Source organism: Pan troglodytes, chromosome 10, assembly GCF_028858775.2.
Source record: "Pan troglodytes isolate AG18354 chromosome 10, NHGRI_mPanTro3-v2.0_pri, whole genome shotgun sequence".
In the NCBI taxonomy this organism is placed as follows: Eukaryota; Metazoa; Chordata; class Mammalia; order Primates; family Hominidae; genus Pan; species Pan troglodytes.
Window position 1 is genome coordinate 21,128,681 of NC_072408.2, and position 21,109 is coordinate 21,149,789.

The following is a 21,109-nucleotide window of genomic DNA, read 5'->3' on the forward strand; positions in this document are numbered from 1 at the left end:
AGGAGGCAGAGGCTGCGGTGAGCTGAGATCATGCCATTGCACTCCAGCACTCCAACAAAAGCAAAACTCCGTCTCAAAAATAAATAAATAAAATAAAACTATTTCAAGGATCACCCAGATTCATGAAATTCGAAACACCATTTCTTAGTGTCATAAATATATATTTCCTAACTCCTAGTCCAGCAACACAGAAAACAATATTCTAATGAGACAAAATGTTGCATCATATTTCACAGCATTGCTTATTGAGGAGAGGCTCTTGCTTGAGGCTGCTAATGACACTTTTGGAGGTATTCTGCCAACTCAACCCAAAGAGAGGTTCCCAGAAGATGCAAACACTCTTTTTCATGGCCCAATCAGCAAACACAAAGCCTATGCCTTGCCTGGCCAACAACAACAAAAAAAGTATGTTTATCTGGCAACATCTTTCAGATCAAACACGGTACCAAAGGCTGGAGCCTGAAGTTTATACAATTTGGAGTCCCTCTTTAAGAGAAAGAATAAAAAATTAATTGCAAAAGTGAATATCCACTTAGAAAATAAATCACAACAATTTAAAAATTCTTTAGTAGTTATAAACACCACAAAAATTAAAAATTTAAATAATAATCTCTAGTTAACTGCATATTTCTGTAATATTTGTTTTTGTATTTACCACATTCTCTTTGAGTACCTCTTCACATTGTGGTTTAAACTATAATTTTCTATGAAGATACTAGAATCAAAAAAAGTAATCTGGGATCCAGTTTATTCTTCAAAATAACTGAAAATTGTTTTTCATTATAGATAATTTAGAAAAATTTCCTATTTATTGCTATTAGTACAGTTTACACTTTTAAGGGTTGTTGTCAAATTTAGAAAGACATTTATCAAATTTCTTTGATATATAAGCTCTAAGGTTACAAGGATTTCAAGTTTTCTTGTTCAGTGACTAATCTTAAATATCTCTTGAATTGATAACATTCATTAACTAGTTTGTAATTTATTATAAGTTTTATACTGTCTTCATCAATGACAGCATTTTGTCTCAAACGAGCCAAAAATATAAATATTTCCCCAATATGTTCATATGATTCACTTCTCTTCATTAATTTGATTGTCAAACATTCCCAGGGGTCTATTCATTACCGCTATTTAAAATTTCTGTTTTCATCTTAAAGAATTAGTTTAGGTATGACTTGGGAAATGCAACATTATGTGGTCTTGGGAAATGCAACATTTGGGCAGGAAAACAAAAATGCCTGTCCTCACCTAGGTCCCTGGGCACAGGCATGGGGTTGGAACCCTCGCCAGGGACCACGCCCTTCCCTTCCCAGCACTTCCCTGCCCCGCTTTGGAGGCTTGAGCAGCTTCCAAAGGGTAAACATTACACTTAGATTCTTTAAAGAAAATTCTTACTTGTCATATATGTTTAAAACACTCCATTTGAGAGACAAATCTGAAGGAGAAAAAAAAGGTTACAAAATACCAAAGTGGTCAGAAACTTTGAGGTAAGGGAGAGGCAGCTTTTTCTTGAACTAGAATACCGGGACGACACATATCCTGTGATGACACATATCCTGTGACACCTTTGTGTCACACCTGGAAACCTTTTCTTCATTTGGAACAGTGAGCAATAACTTAACTCTATGGAGAACTGATTGCAAGGTGTAGAGATATATCTCACTAAGCCTAAATGAACGTATTTCCAATTCAGCTTTCCCTTAGCTTCATCCCAAAAACGGTCACCACCACTCCAATGACACCCAGTGTGAGGGGAAATCTGACAGGGAAAGTTGGAATGGAAAGAGCAATTTTAAATGATTGCAATTAAGGCCTGGCACGGGTGGATCACTTGAGGTCAGGAGTTTGAGACCAGCCTGGCCAACAGGGCAAAATATCATCTCTACTAAAAATACAAAAACTAGCCAAGCATGGTGGAGCACACCTGTAATTACAGCTATTCGGGAGGCTGAAGTAGCAGAATCGCTTGAACCCAACAGGTGGAGGTTGCAGTGAGCTGACATCCTGCCACTGCACTTCAGCCTGGGTGACAAAGAAGCAATTATAAAATAATAATAATAATAATAATAATAATAATAATAATAATAGATTACAATTAAAATATGCTACTTTTGCAAATTTCACCAAAACATTTGGGCACATTTTAGGGCTTCTCCCAACACCTTAGAAAGGGCCCAAGTGAGAGTCTATGAATTCGAAGCTGTATTAGTTTCAAAGTCAGTCTGCCTCTCAGTTCATTACCTAATGTAAAACAGGCTTGCTGGTTTCTAGATAAAATATTTGAATGATTTTTATCTTTGAAAAGGTAATCATTAAAGGCTCAGTTGACAACACGCATATTAATGTTTTCTGCTTAATCCAATCCATCTTCTTTTGCTTGCAATTCCTGGAGTGTACAGGAAACACAGGCAGAGCATTCAATTTTAATAACTTGCACAAGCATACTAAGATCCTGCCTCTACCATCATTACTCTTTTAAAAGAATCTCTATTTTGTTCTTATCATAATAATATTAATTATTCAACTCAGACAGTCTTTTTCAAAGGAAGAGTTAAACAACCCTCATCCCCTTGTCTGAAGACCTACTTATCCTCCAACAACGAAAAAATTATTCATTATGCAGGGCATTTTATTGAGCCTGTTGTATACACTGTGACAATACACTTCTAGACATTTACATTGTGTTCTCATGGAAACAGTTCTTCAATACTCATCTAAATCTGCCTTTTTTTTTTTTTTTTTTTGAGACGGTGTCTCGCTCTGTTGCCAGGCTGGAGTGCAGTGGCGTGATCTCAGCTCACTGCAACCCCACCTCCTGGGTTCAAGTGATTCTCTTGCCTCAGCCTCCCAAGTAGCTGGGACTACAGGCACGCGCCACCACCCCTGGCTAATTTTTGTATTTTTAGTAGAGACGGGATTTCACCATATTGGCCAGGCTGGTCTCGAACTCCTGACCTCGTGATCCACCTGCCTCAGCCTCCCAAAGTGCTGGGATTACAGGCATGAGCCACCGCACCTGACCCTTAAATCTGCCCTTTTCTTTTGGAAATTAATCAAAGGGGCAGGATGGGAGGAGAGAGAGAAAGGAGGAATGAATAAGACTTTCAGAGAGAAGAATGATTGAACCTAGAAAGGTGGAAATATAGGATGCAATGTGATAGTAAGCTTTCTCTGTACTAAAGAAAAGGGAGAATTTACTTGTTATTTCTAGCATCACTCATACCCTGAATGGAAATAACCCCCTATTAAGCACAGTTACAGTTGGCACTGTCTTATTAATTGTATTTTTCCCTTTCAACATAGCAAAGATACAACAACACCAGATCTGACCCAGCTGTTTTTCAAAAAGAATTCTTTAGAATCTCAATTTTTCTATCCGAATAGGTCTTCTCCCCCCTTTCTTTTTCTCATGGAAACACCTTGGAAAAAAGACTGTCTCTAGCCTCACCATTATTATATAGAGAAGACATATATTCTTCTTTTGTTTTGCTTTCATTATTTGAGTTTCTCAAAAAATGTACCCTAATTTCTTTTACTATGGACAATATGAATGAGAGACCCAATCTCTATCTCAAGGCATTTTGGAACATCTTCTTGCCAGAGGCAGTTGGATAGTGATGTAAACGAGGAAACAAAATGGAAATAAATTTTATAGCTCTCCTTTCACTAGTTCCCTTTTCCCTTGTCACTTCATCCTTTCTCTGATTTTTTAAAGGCTTTTTTGTGAGCCATGTATCCAGCGCTCCAATATTCTTTTTCCATGTAATATCTGTCTCCTTTCCTGTGGGCCTTTCCTCCTGGAACAGTTCTTGTTATCATCCCCAGGGAAATATCACTTCTTTTTCCTACTCTCCTTCAGAGGGTCCTTTTATCTTCTAGAGTAGCATTTATTGATAATGACTTCTGCCCCCTTCTAGAAAAGACATATACCCCTCCCTCCCTCCTGGCACCCTGCACCCTTCCCCACTGACAGCCAAGAGAACTTCTGTGGAGCCCAAGTAAAGGAAATGAGAACAAAATGGCTTAAAAATCTGCCCAAGTTGAGGGAAAAGAGGAGGCCACTGGGAGACCTTGACAATCTGTTGAGAGAACATGGAGTAACATGGGTGTGCGACACTCACATCTAGAGGCAGGAGTCTCACAAAATAAATGTGAAATGAAATTAATATGAAATTGTGTGAATTAGGGTGGATTTCATTAGGGCACACACACATACACGTGTGCACACACACACATACACACACACCTCTAGTGCCTTTGGAGAATTCTGAGGTCCCCACCTGAGGTGGTGGGGGGTTATTCCTCCCATGTTCCAAATTCACACAATCAACCCCCTGGCCACGTACCCTGGGAGGTGTGTACTGTAAGCGCCACAAGGGCAGGGGCCTGGCCTATTTTGTTCACCGCTACATTCCCAACACCTAGAGCAGTGTCTCAATGAATCAATGAATGAATGACTTGTAAGGGGACCTGAAGAATGAGGTCAGTAAGTATTTCTAGAAGGATTTTCTATGCCTCTATAATAGCTGCATTATGATGACCCTACTTGAACTTCTCAACAGGCTCCGCAGTAACAGATTTGGTTCCAATTCTCCCTTGCCACACTGGTTCCTTCACTGTCTGGTCCCAGCTTACCTCTCCTCTGTAGCTCTTTATAAAATACATTCATTTATAATTTTGTTTTCAAATTGATGTTTATTTTATTTTTAATTTATATTTTAGTTTTATCAAAACTATGTAAGTAAAGAGTTTAAAATAATTGAATAGTTTAGCAGCAGTCCCCTTATCCCCTCAGCACCACAATTTTTCACTCCCTAAAGGCCCCTTTCAGCCTTTTTAATTGAAATTTTTGGCATTTACTCTCACAACTCAAAATGGCACACTTACATTGCTACTTCCTATTTTTTTGGTCCATTCATTATGAATTGATATAACACTGTGGAAAATAAGGGTTTGCCTCCCTTTCCCCAAAAACAAAAACAAAAAACCTCTAATGAGCCACACACATGCACTCTTCCTAGTCCTATCCCCATATCTTTCAATATGCATATATTATAATTTTATTTAAGTCAATATTCATAGTTTACAGTTGTTCCATAAATGTCCTTTATCACATATTAGATTTGGTTATTTGTCTCTTTAGTCTCCTTTAATCTAGAATAGTTCCTTCACCTTATTTTGTCTTCCATGACATTGACATTTTTGGATAGTCAGGGCCAGTAATCTTACAGAATATTCATATTCTAAATGTGTCTGTGTGTTTTTCCTCATAAATAGATGAAGGATGAGCATTTTTTGGCAAGGTGTTATTGCACACTTCTCCGGCACGTCATACCAGAAGGCCTGGAATGCCAGTTTGTCCCATTACTGATGATTCCAAATTTGATCACAGATTTGGGAATGCCCAAGGGATCTCTCAATATGAAAGTACATTTCCCTTTTTGTAATTAATAGGTAATCTGTTGGATGATAATTTGAGACCACACTCCCATGTCCCTGTTTCCTAATAACTTAAGGACAAAGAGAATTGAAATAAAATATTAAGTAACAGTATGTCTGTTGTTGATAGTGATATTAGTGCAGTAATTATTAGCAGAGCTAGAAAATTATATATATATATAGTCTAAAGAAAAGAAGTCAGTATGTAAAAAGAAATGCAGGTAATAAAATACAGAGCTATGTAACACTTATAATAAAGATAGAAGTAGAATTCTAATACCTCTAAACATTCATTCCAACAAAAGTGTGGAAACTGCTTTATTGCCCTCAATTCTTCATTTCTTCATATAACCACAGCCTTTGCCATGCAACACTGCAGTGGCCCCTGGATAATGCAAGGGGCATACCTCCCTACACTTTGAGTTTAGATTGGGCAGTATGACTTGATTTAACCAATCAAATGAAGTAGAATTGGTGAAGTGCCAGTTCCACATCCAGGTCTCAAAATGCCTGCATTTTTCTGCTTCAGCACTCACACCTCTGCCACTGCCATGAAAAGAGCATGTCCAGGGCAGGCTGTTTGTCCTAGGAGGAAAAGGGGCCACGCAGCGCAAAGCTGAGTCACCCTAGCTCAGCCCAGACCACTTTCAGCCAACCTATCGATATGCAAGAATAAATACTTGGTGTTATAAGCCATTGAGTTTCAGGGTGATTTGTTGTGCAGCAATTTTATCACACTACCTAACAGAGACACAGAAGGATGAGGGAAATCTTGCATCTCAAAGGATGTGGTACCAGTTCTGGACTTAGAAGTAGACTTTTGACAGGGAGAGAAGGAGTTAGACCATTTCAAGCTGAAGGAGGGGCATGAACAGAAGTTCAGAGGGACTTTCAAGTAGTAGTAAGAGATAGCACAAATGTGGAAGAGTATTGGAACACGTTCTAGAGGCTATGGAATTTTATACTAAGTAATCTATGTTTATTTTATACCATAGGGTTCTGGAGGAAGAAAGGAATTTGATCTGGCCTAAGCCTTTGGAAAATAATATTGGCAGTAGTTTGAGCCAAATTTAATGAAGGAAAAAGGAACAAAATTTAGAATGGTTGATTCTGTACGCTGAGTGCTTTACCTTGATTATCTCATATAGTTTCTCAACAATCCTATAAAGTGAATATTGGCATCCCCTTGTACTGATGAAGAAAAACAGCACTGAGAGATTAAGTAACTTTCCCAGAATCTTACAGCTGGCAAGACATACAGCCAGAGTTCAAGGTCAGTATGCATGGCAAAATATGTGCTGTTTCTGCTATCATCATTCTGTCTCCCAAATATTGTACGCAGGCAGGCAAATTAGGAGGTTATTGCTCTACGAAAGTGGTAATGAATTACAGTAGTAACAATAAGAAAAGATAAGAGGGAATGTATTTTGGAGAGATTATAAAAGTTTTATTTATTTATTTGTATAGTCAAAGTAAAATCGCCAGGATACAGCAACTGGCTGAATATGTGTGGTGATGGGGTGTGATAAGAAGATTCCACATCTTTTATTTTAACCAAAGAGTCTGTGTCAATGCCACTAAGATAGAGAACACAGGACAGGAAGAGCAGGTTTGGTGGTAAGAAACCTAATACGCTAAGTTTATTTATCATCTCGGGATGCTTTCTGACTAGTAATGATAACATTAATAATAGCTATCTCTCACTGAGCACTGTTCTAAAGCACTGTTGTTAGTGTTCTGCATGAATTAATTCATCCATTCACACATCAACACCATAAGGTAGGTGCCATTATTATCCCATTTTACTGATAAGGACACTGAAGAACAAAGAAGTTAAGGAACTTGGACAAGTAGCTATGGCACTTGGATATGAACTCAGGCAATCTGGCTGTAGGATCACACTCTTTACAGATGCACTGTTGAATCAATCCATATGAGTTCTTCCAACATGGTAGGCCCTGGTCCCAATAGCTGTGTTAGTAGGGAAAATCAAGGTTCCACTGCAGTAAAGAGCCTCCTAACAACAGTGGCTTAACAAAAGATTACTTCTTGCTCTCTCAAAAGCTGCTATAGATTCAGGCAACCCTTCAAGACATAGTTATCCAAGTGTTGACAAAACATTCTCTGTTATATCTTATGTCACTTTCACAGCAACATGTGCTACCAAGACAGCAGCTGTAAGCAAGGAGAGGGATGACATGTCTTGAACTGGCAATGAAATGTTTTGGCTTGAAAATGATACATCTCACTCCTGCCCACACTCATCAGTCAGAACTAGTCCCATGGCCAAGCCCAGTTTTATGGGAGCAGGGAAGTGCAATCCTGTCTAGAAGGAATAGAGCCATAAGCATTGTTTAGCAGTAATGATATCTGCATCTCTCAATTATGCTGCCTCTCATAACATATGAGTAATTAGACATTTGGGTCTTAAAACTCAAGATCAAAGTGAAAGCAGTAATTTGAAATGTATTTGGATAAACATATGTATACTTATCTATCCTAATTTCTACCTCTTTTCTCGAGACACAAGGCATTCGTGCTCTATTTTATGTCATAACTGCCATTCCTGTCGGGGGTTTGAAAAGATCAAATGACATAATCCATATGCTTTTGATTGTTGAACTTCAAAGTGCAACATGACTAGTATCCTTCTATATGATGTTCAGATCTTTATTTACCCTTAGTTACATATTAGCCAGTTATTTAACAGTCACGGAACACCTAGATGAAGGACATTCTACTAGGCACTGTGGAGACATAACATTATTTAAGACCTATCTCTGCCCATAAGGAACCAGGCTGTGTCCATGAAATGTTAATAAACACAAGCAAAGCAGCAGAAAATAAATAGTATTCCAGGCCAGGGGCGGTGGCTCATGCCTGTAATCCCAGCACTTTGGGAAGCCAAGGCGGGTGGATTACTTGAGGTCAGGAGTTAGAGACCAGCCTGGCCAATAGGACAAAACCTCATCTTTACTTTAAAAAAAAAAACAAAATACAAAAATACAAAAATTAGCCGGGTATAGTGTCAGGCACTTGTAATCCCAGCTACTCAGGAGTCTGAGGGAGGAGAATCGCTCGAACCTGGGAAGCAGAGGTTGCAGTGAGCTGAGATTGCACCACTGCACTCCAGCCTGGGCAACAGAGTGAGACTCCATCTCAAAAAAAAGAAAGAAAAAAACAGTATTCCAGAGATCACTGAAGAAAAAATGCAGGCCGGGCACAGTGGCTTACACCTGTAATCCCAGCACTTTGGGAGGCTGAGGAAGGAGGATGCCTTGAGCTCAGGAGTTTGAAACCACCCTGGACAACATAAGGACACCCTGTCTCTCCAAAAACAATGAATAGGCTGGGTGCAGTGGCTCACACCTGTAATCCCAACACTTTGGGAGACCAAGGTGGGTGGATCACTTGAGGTCAGGAGTTCAAGACCAGCCTGGCCAACATGGTGAAACCCCGTCTCTACTAAAAAAAAAAAAAATAGAAAAATTAGCTGGGCATGGTGGTGTGTGCCTGTAATCTCAGCTACTCAGCAGTCTGAGGCAGGAGAATCGCTTGAACCTGGGAGGTGGAGGTTGCAGTGAGCCAAGATCGCACCACTGCACTCCAGCCTTGGTGACAGAGTAAGACTCCATCTCAAAAAAAGAAAAAAGAATAAACTAGCTGGGCATGGGCATGGTGGCATGTGCTTGTGGTCCTAGCTATTCGAGAAGCTGAGGTAGGAGGATCACTTGAGCTTCGGAGGTCAGGGCTGCAATGAACAGAGTTGAGACTCTGTTGAAAGGAAAGGAAAGGGGAGAGGAGGGGAGGGGAAGAAAGGGGAAGGGAGGGGGAAGGGGGAGGGAGGAAGGGAGGAAAGGAAAGAAGGGAGGGAGGGAGGAAAGGAAGGAACGGAGGGAGGAAAGGAAGGGAGGGAGGAAAGGAAGGAAGGAAGGATGGAGAAAAATGCAAAGTGTGGAATGTTTTGAAATGGTTTTATGAGAGTATCTTAACAGTTAATGAGGTGGTGAACTCAAATGTATGAAGAAGCCGAATGTAAGACTGGCAAATGCTGTGGTGAACTGGAAAGTATACGCTCCGTCTGAAGGCTTTCAAATTCCAGTGGGGGCAGGGGTGTGTGTATGTGCGCACAATTAAACACTGTAGGGATTAAACAAAACACAACTTCTTGGCAATATCTAGACTGTGACCTCTGGTTGAGAGAACATTTTATGTTCATTGATAGCAAAGCCTTACATGACAAAGGTAAATTATTTCTGACCAGAACAGTTCATGTGGAGAGTCAGGAGGTAAGGGAGGTAGGGAAGGATGGGCTTCAGAATCTCTCTGTTGACCCTGACAAATCTTACCAGGGGTCAGGAAGAGTTTGCCTGATCTAGTAAAACTAGTCAGTATGATGCAGTACGTAGATAAATGAAACACATTTTGCCTAAATTATTGCAAATTTCAATTTAGGAAGGTCAAAATTAATGAGGTTTTCCTGTACTTGGAAGTCATATTTGATGGCATGATAAATGTTAGAACTAAAAACTTAACAGCTATCTAATAATGTCAGTATCTAATAATGTCATTATCTAATGGAGAAAAAGGTGAGGGTAAAACGATTAACTAACATGATTGCAGAAGGAAAAACAGATTGGCTTAATTTAGACTTTCCAAAGAAACATGCCATCACGCTATAGGCTTTCTTGGGATTTTAAAGAGTGTACATTTACCCTTGACATCAAGTCTCTCAGAATTTGGTCAAGTAGAACATCTACTTTTAAGTTGTATCTTGCCCTCAGATCTTTATAAATGATTGATTGACCATCACATTTTATTTGAAAAGAACTTAAATTTACACTTATTAATAAAGATTTTAAAATCTGTTTCTTCTGTATTAGTTTTGTTTTTTTGTTTTTGTTTTTGTTTTTGTTTTGCAACAGTCTCGCTCTGTCGCCCAGGCTGGAGAGCAGCGGCGCGATCTCGGCTCACTGCAAGCTCCACCTCCCGGGTTCACGCCATTCTCCTGCCTCAGCCTCCCAAGTAGCTGGGACTACAGGCGCCCGCCACCTTGCCCGGCTAATTTTTTTGTATTTTTAGTAGAGACGGGGTTTCACCGTGTTAGCCAGGATGGTCTCGATCTCCTGACCTCGTGATCCGCCCACCTCGGCCTCCCAAAGTGCTGGGATTATAGGCGTAAGCCACCATAGTATTTTTAATTACTCTTTCATTTAAAGAACAATTTCCTCTACACCTTAATTTTGAAACAGCTGGTTATGTCACCTGCTTCAATCTTTATAGGTATATATGTAAATATGTAAATTGTATGTAATTGTAATCTATGTGATTGTTACTTATTTTCTTTTCTCATTTAAATCTACTTTTTATATAATTTTCTAGATATCTACATAGGTCACATATTTATCAAGATAAAGACTACAATTTTCTAATCTATCCCTTAAGTTTTGTTTCCAAGTTTTTAATATAATGAATAATTTGCTATAAACATCTGAACACAAAAAATACATTTTTTAGAAGTATTTAATTTGAAATATATTCCTTCAAAGTAGGATTATTGATCACCAAGTACTATCATGTGTATTTCCTTCATTTCCAATGTTCTCTAGATAGATTTTACAAATTTGCAAAATCTTACTTGCACTTCTTCTTCTACTGCCCCACAAACTTGGATTTTATTACCATATTTACATTTGTTTATACAACAGGGAAGAAGGAACATCTCCTATGGCCTTTAATGTATTTTGCTGTAGCTATTACCAAGCATACTGACTTAGTGTTCATTCGTTCTTGGTGCAAATGGTTTGCTCCACTTCTTTGGTCAATTATTATGTGGAAGAGGAATATTAATTTTATGTATCTATAGTCATTCTCTTTACATTTGAATGTTCAAATTATACCTATCATATTTATTTTTGCATGTTTCCCCTAGTATAACCTATTTTTTTCTATTAAAAACATTTTTAAATAGTTATAGAAATATAGAAATTTCTAACTACCATATTCTAAACTCCCAGGAACTTAATTTGCATTGGCCTAAATTAGTCTCAATCTAGTGCTGAAAGTCTGGACGATTATTTTCATCCTTTGCAATGTGGCTTTAACACTATGACTTCATGAATCACCCAGGCAGACTGGTATTATGAATGTGAGTAAGGTTGAACCTGGTACACAACCAGGGTTTACACTTTTAGAGAGCTGGTAAATACAGCATAGAAAGGCATTTCTCAGTAGCTTTCCATGGATTAGAGATCATACAACCTGTGCTTGCACATGGCAGCCTAAAGCCACACTATTATTCCAAGAATACATTAGTGGGGATTACTTTTCAGAAGCCACTCCAGAAGCATCCTGGCCATAATCTCTCTAGAAATAGAGATAAACAAAAACTCGCAATGATTGAGCACAGTTAAGGAAAAGGCCATGTTCTTCTTGCAGCAATGTTAACTATCTCTCTTTTCTCTGACAGCAGTCGTCATCCACCACTTCAAAGTTAAAGGAACAACAGCCTTACATTGTGAGAAATTCTATGTAATTTCTGAAGTTTTATCTTCATTAAGAAAAGATTATTGCATTAGAAAGTTCACTGAAACAACACCTGTGGAATTCATTTCCAAATTGATCTCATCTGCTCCCATGGTTTCAAATACCAACTGTACAACAATGATTTCCAAAAATCGTCTTTGTTGCAGAAGTTTCTTATATGTTTTGGAGATTAACAATAGCAATAGACTCTTAATTGTTCTTCCAACTTCTGAATGACCCCTTCCCAAATAGCAAAATGCACCAGAGGGCTCTTTTAGGAACATACATTGATCATGGCACCTCCCACCATAAAATCCTTTAACTATCTCTTATCACTTACAGGATTAATTCTAACTTGCTTAGCATGGCAATGACTTATGTAGGATATTTGTTATTTACAGAATCCCAGCACAGGGCAGAAAAAAATGTGGATTGTTAATTCTACAATAGTGAATTATACTGTATCATTCGCATCCTCACATGGGTTGTCATACGGTTGACACAGCTCTTACATGGCTAAGTGGAAATAGGAAGGCAGTTTATGACTACATTTCAAGTTTTTCCATACTTTCTCCTTAGGAATACAGTTATGTGCCACATAATGACATTTCAGTCAATGATGGACTGCATATACAATGGACTTCATATACAATGGACTGCATATACAATGGACTGCATATATGAAGGTGGTCCCATAAGATTATGACATTTTTATTGCACCTTTTCTATGTTTGAATATGTTTAGATACATAAATACCATTGTGTTACAATTGTCCACAATATTTAGTACAGTAACATGCTGTACAGGTTTGTAGCTTAGGAGCAATAGGCTACACCATATAGCCTAGGTGTATAGTAGGATATACCACTAGGTTTGCATAAGTCCACTCTATGGTGTTCACATGATGACAAAATCATCTAACGACACATTTCTCAGAACATATCCCCTTCGTTAAGCAATGCATAACTGTAGATAGTTATATTCTCTAATCCAATTTCTGTATTTTTTGGAGAGCAGCTTACAAAATGCTATGTAAATTACAATGATTCTTATTAACTCAATAGTGGATTGGTGCTTATCAACACATTGGGCTTTAATGCTTTTGATGCTGTGACCATTTAACATATTATAAATGTTAATAAATGAATTAAATCTATCTCATGGTGAATTGTATCGAATCATATCACACAAAAATTACACTAACTACAGTAACAAAGCAAAATCAATGGCTCTTTAGATCATAGTTTAAGCTCAGAAGAAACAGGAAAAATATCTAAAATGACTGGTGAATTGAGTGTCTTGTTGGCTTCTTTGTACTTGAATAATCAGTCCTCCAAAATGTTTTGCTAGTTCCACATGTAAAAACTTTTTTTAAATATTGCTAATTACTGAACAGCAAAACTCCTTTTACTCTCTCAAATTATATTCCAAGATCACTTCCATGACAACCTCTTCCTTTCCCACTTGGATCATTTTCCATTTTAGTATTTCTTTTCTTAAATAAAACATATGCAAAAAACCATCTCATTTAGAGAACAGAAGATGATAAAGCGTTTTCTTGTGCTTAAAATTTTGAATTATTCAAAGGCATCTTTGAGATGACTCGTTCCTGAATGTGTGCCTTAGAAAGACATATAATGGATGCTTATTCTATATTTTATAGAGTGATATAGTTTGGCTCTATGTCCCCACCCAAATCTCATCTCTAATTGTAGTCTCCACATGTCAAGGGAGGGACCTGGTGAGAGACGACTGGATCATGGGAGTGGTTTCCCTCATGCTGTTCTTGTGATAGTGAGGGAGTTCTCACAAGATCTGATGGTTTAAAAGTGTTTGGCAGTTCCCTATTCACTCTCTCTCTCTCGCTCGCTGCCATGTGAAGAAGGTACTTGCTTCTCCTTTGCCTTCCGCCATGATTGTAAGTTTCCTGAGGCCTCCCCAGCCATGCGGAACTGTGAGTTAATTAAACTACTTTCCTTTATAAATTACCCAGTCTCAGGCAGTTCTTTATAGCAGTGTGAAAATGCATTAATACATAGAGTTTTCTTTATTCTCGCCACTTTGCCCTTTTTCCTTGTGCTTACTCTAGCAAGTCAGATGGCAGAGGAGCTGAAGGAGATGGAAATGCCGGGAGAGGTGGCTGAGCAGGAGAGTAATGTTTCTGCTCTCTCTCCTTCTGGATTCTTCTGTCCCTACTGTATCTGAGGATTGTTTCCTTGTTCCTGTTGAAGAAGAAACCCTCTTCATTTCTCCATAAAGGGCTTATCCCCTCTGTCCCTTCATGAGGTGCAGTTTCCCGGGAAGTCTAAGAATGTGCAGCAAGAATTTACTAAAATATTTTCTCTAACCTTCAACTCTTATTTTACCCTCCAAATGGTGACTTGGGGCTCATTTTTAAAGTAAAAATGTAATTAAAAATCATATCTAGAGCTGGAGCTATCTTTGAGGCTGAAGGTCATATTTTCATTAAAAAGGATGTAAACGTGCACTTAGAGTGCTGGAACTATTCCTTGGTCCCAAACATTACTGTTTGTCACTTTTAAAAATTATTGTTTTCGGTCTGAAGAAATTATATTCCTAGTAATTCCTACTCACTACACAGATGTGATATGGCAATAACCAATAAAGACTTATAAAGTCTTCTACAATCATTGCATGCTATATGTACGCTTAGTAAATTTTAGAATCAGTAATTCCTAACTAAAAGTTTATAGAGAGAAATGAAAACCACATGCCTTAGCGCCATCCCAAACTTAATTATAGTTGAGTCAAAAATGTCCATTGACACAACATATTTTATAAGTCTACTCATTATAATGCCCCTTTTTTCATTTCTACATTTAATAGTAAATGTCGATTTGATTTTAGAAAAATAAATGAAGACCACACAAGTGAAAAAAACAAAGCAATTAGCAAAAATGACAGCTCAGAGCTTGTAAACTAAATTACAAGTTTCAGCATGGTGTTCAAAAAGGCTGCAAATTTAGGATTGTTACTTATATTCAATTATTAAGGCCAGGTTTAAATAACAGGCAAAAATACCACTTTTAGTCATAGGAGAGTATATGCAATTATTCCAAAAGAGTTGACAGAAAATCTGCTTCTGGCACTGTCTTAGTTAACGGTTTGATAAAAGTGATTTTTCTTTTTTTTTGAGACGGAGTCTCGCTCTGCCACCCAGGCTGGTGTGCAGTGGCGCGATCTCCGCTCACTGCAAGCTCCGCCTCCTGCGTTCACGCCATTCTCCTGCCTTAGCCTCCTGACTGGCTGGGACTACAGGCGCCCGCCTCCACGCCCGGTTAATTTTTTTGTATTTTTAGTAGAGAACGGGTTTCACCGTGTTAGCCAGGGTGGTCTCAATCTCCTGACCTCGTGATCTGCCCGCCTCAGCCTCCCAAAGTGCTGGAACTACAGGTGTGAGCCACCACGCCTGGCCATTTTTCTTACTTTTAATATGTTTTTGATGGAAGAACTGGACAGAGCCACATGGGTCTCTTTCTTCCTAAAAAAAAGTACAATGCAGGAAAATTGTCCTCTATTCTTTTGTGCTATTTTCTGAGCCCCAATGTTATTAAGACTCCAGAAAAGGCAGAGAAGGCAAAGGACAGGGCCTTCTTTATACCAGCTTCAGGGTCTTCCTCTCTTCGTGAGCTAACTTCACGTTCATTCATCCTTCTATGTCCTCTCATGCACCTTTACTTTCTCCTTCCACCTTCAAAAAAGTCCTGAGTGTAAGAAAACCATACAGTCTCCAAGGGAAACATCAGAAAGAAAAGAATTGAACAGCCTCATGTTTGTTGATTTTGCTCACTAGAAACAATAGGTCCTTGCTGTACTCCTTGCTCTGTTGAGGCAAGTTCAAAAACAATTGCAGGGTTATCAGCTCCAACTTTGAGCTGGGAGCAGCCCAATGGTGGAAATGTCTTACTAATCCATTAGCTCTATTGGCATTTCTAACTGAGGGCCCTACGTACATTAAACTGGCTGTGCCCAGAGCTTTAGTATCTCAGAATTGTTTCCTCACGGTTCCTTCAAAAAGTGGAATTCATAACAATTTTTAGAAGAACTCCCAGGTTAAAAATACATAAAACTCAATGTTATATTTTCTAAAATAGTCTTTCCCAATACCCGATGTCCCCCTTTGGCAGAAGAAATAAAGATGTTTAATGGTATTTAGTTTGGAAAGCTGTAAGGCAGGCTGGGTTTCTCTTCTCCTCTGATCTATCTCTGCATGTCTTGCTACATTGGTCAGGTCACATTAGGTTTGAGGAAGACAAAGGAGATACAGAATAAGGTAAATCAGTCAAGATGCCTGAAATAATTGATTGCTCTAAACATTATATTTACAAGAAAACCCCTCTTCATTAAATTGAATATGAATGAAACTCTGATCTATAAGTAAACATTCCACAGAAATATTAATTCGACTTTCTAAACTGGAAGAGCACTACTCTTGCTTAGTAGCATGGTTTAAGAACCTGTTATAACTTTAAAAATTGGGGAGTTACATGGACAGTTACCATGTTGTAGTATGTGTAAGTCATTCCTGAACCATTAAATAAATGCACACTGCGAGGAAACTCATCAGCAGGAGCAACAAGCTACTGTTTAAGAGTGGGCAGTGCAAAAGTGAAGGCAGGAGAGAGGTCATTTTCACTTTCATCTTATTTTATAAGAGCAAAAAGGAAGCCACTTTATGATACTAAGTATGTTGTAATGATGGTTTTTGAACCAGGAAAAAGCTTGCAACATATTCAAATAGAATAGGAAAGTAACAACTACTTTAATCAAAAGGAGTTTGAGGACAGGGTATTGGGTGGTCATAGAAAGTAGATTTGGACCTCGAGTTTCCCTTGACTAATGCTTAAGTTGACATAAACAAACTCTTTTTGGGAGGAAATTAATTGCATTGGTGTACTTACAGCTGTTTAGTAAACATGTGTCCTTACAGTGATTCTTCCATATACAGCCCTTCCCTTTACTGAAGTCTCTATGCCATAAGTCACTTATTGTGGACAACTACCATGTCACTAGAAGCTGGGTTGATCCAGAAGTGTGCAACACACAATTATCCCTTTCTTTCTTTCTCCTCCTCTGCTCCTCAATCCATGCCCAGAGACATCTCAGTCTCCTAATGGGCATAAGTCAAGGGAAGACAAGGCCTTCTCCACCTCCACAGTTGGGATCTGGGATCCAGGATATGTGGCCAATGTGATAGAACAGTCTTTCCCTTTTAGGCTACTTTGCCCTTGTTGCACATCCACAGAGAATAATTCAAATGTCTAAATTGTGGACTAATTCTTGACATGTCATACCAGTATATTTGATTCTTCTTTCCACTTTCTGGTATGCAGTAATTGTGCAAAACCAAAGTTGCAGTCTGTTCATTTCAACACAATTTTTTTAAATGTCTTATTTCCATAGGTTATTGGGGAACAGGTGGTGTTTGGTTACATGATTAAGTTCTTTAGTGGTGATTTGTGAGATTTTGGTGCACCCATCACTCGAGCAGTATACACAGCACCCAGTTTGTAGTCTTTTTATCCCTCACCTCCTCCCCACCCTTTCCCCCTGAGTCCTCAAAGTCCATTGTATCATTCCTATGTCTTTGCATCCTCATAGCTTAGCTCCCTCTTATAAGTGAGAACATATGTTTGGTTTTCCACTCCTGAGTTGCTTCACTTAGAATAACACTCTGAAATCTCATCCAGGTCACTGTGAATGCCATTAACTAATTCCTTTTTATGGCTGGGTAGTATTCCATCATATTCCATCATATATATATACACATCATGTATATCATATATATCATATATATGGTGTATATATATGGTATCATATATATGATATATAGTGTGTATATATGGTATATATATCATATATGTGGTGTATATATATAGACACACACACATATATTCCACAGTTTCTTTATCCACTCATTGATTGACGGGCATTTGGGTTGGTTCCACATTCTTGCAATTGTGAATTGTGCTCCTATAAACATGTATGTGCAAGTATCTATTTCACATAATGACTTCTTTTCCTCTAGGTAGATACCCAGTAGTGGGATTGCTGGATCAAATGGTAGTTCTACTTTCAGTTCTTTAAGGAATCTCCACACTGCTTTCCATAGAGGTTATACTAGTTTACATTCCCACCAGCAGTATGGAAGTGTTCCCCCATTCACCACATCCACACCAGCATCTTTTTTTAGTTATCATTATGGCCGTTCTTGCAGTAGTAAGGTGGTATCACATTGTGGTTTTGATTTGCGTTTCCATGATCAGTAGTGATGTTGAGCATTTTTTCATATGTTTATTGGCCATTTGTATATCTTCTTTTGAGAATTGTCTATTCATGTCCTTAGCCCACTTTTTCATAGGATTGTTTGTTTTTTTCTTGCTGATTTGTTTGAGTTCATTGTAGATTTTGGATATTAGTCCTTTTGTCAGATGTATAGATTGTGAAGATTTTTCTCCCACTCTGTGGGTTGTCTGTTTACTCTGCTGTCTACTCCTTTTGCCATGCAAAAGCTCTTTAGTTTAATTAAGTCCTAGCTATTTGTTTTTTGTTTTTTGTTTTTTGCATTTGCTTTTGGGTCCTTGGTCAAGAAATCCTTGCCTAAGCCAATGTCTAGAAAGGTTTTTTCAATGTTATCTTTTATAATTTTTATAGCTTCAGGTCTTAGATTTAAGTCCTTTATCCATCTTGAGTTGATTTTCATACAAGGTGAGAGATGAGGATCCAGTTTCATTCTCCTACATGTGGCTTGCCAATTATCCCAGCACCATTTGTTGTAAAGGGTGTCCTTTCCCCACTTTATGTTTTTGCTTGCTTCATCAAAGATCAGTTGGCTGTAAGTATTTGGGTTTATTTCTGGGCTCTCTGTTCTGTTCCATTGGTCTATGTACCTATTTTTATACCAGTACCATGCTGTCTTGGTAAGTATGGTTTATAATATAGTTTGAAGTCAGGTAGTGTGATGCCTCCAGATTTGTTTTTTGTTTGTTGGTTTGTTTCTTTTTGGGTTTTGTTGTTGTTGTTGTTTTGTTTTGGGGGTTTTTTTGGCTTAGCCTTGCTTTCGCTATGCAGGTTCTTTTTGGGTTCCATATGAGTTTTAGGATGGTTTTTTTCTAATTCTGTGAAGAATGATGCTGGTATTTTGATGGGAATTTGGCAGTATGGTCATTTTCACATGGATTGATTCTACCCATCTATGAGCATGAGGTGTGTTTCCATTTATTTGTGTCATCTGTGATTTCTTTCAGCAGTGTTTTGTAGTTTTCCTTGTAGAGGTCTTTCGCCCCCTTGCTTAGATATATTCCTAAGGTTTTGTTTTTGTTTGTTTTTTTGCAGCTATTGTTAAAGGGGTTGAGTTCTCAATTTGATTCTCAGCTTGGTTGTTGTTAGTGTATAGAAGAGCTACTGATTTTTGTACATTAATCCTGTATCCAGAAACGTTGCTGAATTCATTGATGACTTTCATTTCATTGAGGTATGTCCCTTATATGCCGATTTTGCTGAGAGTTTAATCATAAAGTGATGCTGGATTTTGTCGAATGCTTTTTGTCTATTGAGATGATCATGTGATTTTTGTTTTTAATTCTGTTTATGTGGTGTATCACATTAATTGACTTGCATATGTTAAACCATCCCTGCACCCCTGGTATGAAACCCACTTGATCATGGTGAATTATCTTTTTGATATGTTGTTGGATTCGGTTAGCTAGTATTTTGCTAAAGATTTTAACGTTTATGTTCATCAGGAATATTGGTCAGTAGTTTTCTTTTTTGATTATGTTCTTTCCTGATTTTGGTATTAGGGTGATTTTAGCTTCATAGAATGATTTTGGGAAGGTTCCCTCTTTCTCCATTTTTGTGGAATAGTGTCAATAAGACTGGTACCAATTCTTCTTTGAATGTCTACTATAATTCTGCTGTGAATCCATCTGGTCTGGGACTTTTTTTATTGGTAATTTTTACATTATCATTTCAATCCCACTGCTTATTATTGATCTGTTCAGGATATCTAATTATTTCTGATTTGAGCTATAAGGATTGTATCTTTCCAGGAATTTGTCTATCTCTTCTAGGTTTTCTATTTTATACATATAAAAGTGGTCATAGTAGCCTTGAATGATCTTTTTGTATCTGTATGGTGTCAGCTGCAATATCTCCAATTTCGTTTCTAATTGAGCTTATTTGGATTTTCTCTCTTCTTTTCTTGGTTAATCTTGCTAATGGTCTATCAATAAAATTGATAGACCAATCTTTTCAAAGAAGCAGCTTTTTGTTTCAGTTATCTTTTGTTTTGTTTTTTGTTTGTTTCAGTTTATTTAGTTCTGCTCTGATCTTGGTTATTTCCTTTCTTCTGATGGGTTTGGGTTTGGTTTGTTCTTGTTTCTCTAGTCCCTTGAGGTGTGACCTTAGATTGTCTGTTTGTGCTTTTTCAGACTTTTTTATGTAGGCATTTAGGGCTATGAACTTTCCTCTTAGCACCACCTTTGTTGTATCCCAGAGGTTTTGATAGGTTGTGTCACTATTGTCATTCAATTAGAAGAATTTTTAAATTTCCATCTTGATTTCATTTTTGATCCAATGATCAGGAGCAGGTTATTTAATTTCCATGTATTCACATGGTTTTGAAGGTTCCTTTTGGAATTTATTTCCAATTTTTTTCCACTGTGGTCAGAGATAGTGCTTGATATAATTTCAACTGTCTTAAATCTATTGAGGCTCATTTTGTGGCCTATCATATGATCTGTCTTGGAGAAAGTTCCATGCACTGTTGAATAGAATTCATATTCTGCAGGTGTTGGGTAAAAAGTTCTGTGAATATGTGTTAAGTCCATTTACAGAGTACAGTTTAAATCCATTGTTTCTTTGTTGACTTTCTGTCTTGATGACTTGTCTGGTGCTGTCAGTGGAGCATTGAAGTCCCCCACTATTATTGTGTTGCTGTCTATCTCATTTCTTAGGTCTGTTAGTAATCGTCTTTTACATTTTGGAGCTCCAGTGTTAGGTGCATATATATTTAGGATTGTGATATTTTCCTGTTGGACAAGTCCTTTCATCATTATATAATGCCCCTCTTTGTCTTTTTTAACTGCTCTTGCTTTAAAGTTTGTTTTGTCCAATATA